The sequence below is a fragment of the Otolemur garnettii genome, unplaced genomic scaffold (assembly GCF_000181295.1).
Source record: "Otolemur garnettii isolate 467f Iridium unplaced genomic scaffold, OtoGar3 scaffold00094, whole genome shotgun sequence".
In the NCBI taxonomy this organism is placed as follows: domain Eukaryota; kingdom Metazoa; phylum Chordata; class Mammalia; order Primates; family Galagidae; genus Otolemur; species Otolemur garnettii.
The window spans coordinates 1,631,956-1,633,503 of NW_003852489.1; positions in this window are offsets into that span (position 1 = coordinate 1,631,956).

A 1,548-nucleotide genomic window follows, 5' to 3' on the forward strand; every position below is an offset into this window, starting at 1 on the left:
GTGGATGTGGGTTTGCCTTCTAGTGACTTACAGTGTGTGAAGGCAGAGAAATTCTGCTTGGTGAGCTCTTTGAATGTGACACCCCTTACCCCCTCCCAAAATTACTCGTCTAGTCCTGTACTCGCCACCGCCACATGTGTGTCTCTTTTCTCGCCTCTATTTCTGCAGGTGCACTTGTCATCCATGGAGGTCACCGTCTACTTATCCTTGTGACTTTGTCTCTGGGGGCCCATCTGTTCCCCCTCCTCCAGGTGGCTGGAGGTCTAGAGCAGTCTTCTGCCTGTCATTCTCAGCCCCCCACCCCCAAGCTGATCTCACACACACCTCCAGGAGGGCACCAGCCTGGAGGTCAGGCCTTGGAAGTGACTTCCATTTCTTTTGCCTGAAAAAGTCACCCATTTTTAAAGAGTTATCTCAAATCTCTCTCTCCTTCCTTAAAGCCTGCCCTTGCTCCCTTCCTTTCCCCAGCCCACGGCCCTCTGCTGGTTCTTTTAGGAACAGTTATCATTTCTCCTGGTCCTGGTTTCTATCCTGTGCGCCCTGCCAGGGGGTTATAGGTTGAGGGCAAGGCCGATGTGTCTCCTGTCCAGTAGAACTTTCTGTGAGGAAGGAAACATACATTCTAATGAACTTGGCCACTTGAAATGTGGCCACTGCTACTGGGGAACTGAATTGTTAATAGCACTGCATTTTAATTAATTAAAATTTAAATATCCGTAGCCACCTGTGGCTGGTGGTGTCCTGTTGTTCACTGCAGATGTGTATCTTGCTTCTCTTTGTATTTTTAAAGGCCCTGGCACTGTGCTTTGCCCACGAGAAAAAGCCTAAGAAATAGCCAGTGAATGAAAGAGAAACTGTTTAGGTCTAGAGTTATAGTTAGGTGAACTTGTGTGTCCTTTGCCTGTTTTCCATGCAATTTGATTTTTTTTTAAAGTTAAATTTGATAGATTATATCCTTGAACATCACCAGTGATTTGGGGGAAATACAAAGATGAATAAGACAGGGTCTCTGTCTTAAGGAACTTCAACCTGATGGGTAAGTGCCCAGTGACGGTGGGAAGCAGAGTGAAATTGGGTACCAGTGTTCTGGAATAGTTTGCATCCCGTGCAGGTGTAGATGATGGAGTGGTGTGTAGTGAGGGAGGTGGGGATGCTTTGGGATTTTTGCTCATTCATTCAGCAAATATTTATTGCATACGTCTGTGAACAAAATGGGTGCAGTCTGCGGCCTCGGGAAGCTTACTTTCTAGTGGAAGGGAGATAGATGATAAATCAGTAAATCGTAGAGTGTGTTGGAAGATGAGAAGCCAGGAGAAAGTCAGGGAGTAAGGGGGCTGAGGTGCGGGGTGGGTTGAAGTTTTCAGTAGTGGTTAGTTAGGGCAGGCTTAGTGGAGTAGGTGACATTTGAGCCAAGACGTCTGGACTAAGATTTGAGGGTTGGAGACTCGTGGTTAGAGGCAAACACAGGTGGAAGGATATTCCTGGGCAAGGGGGCAGGTGGAATGAGGGCCTGGGCTGTGGAAGTGTGTGCTATAGTCAGAGCCGTGC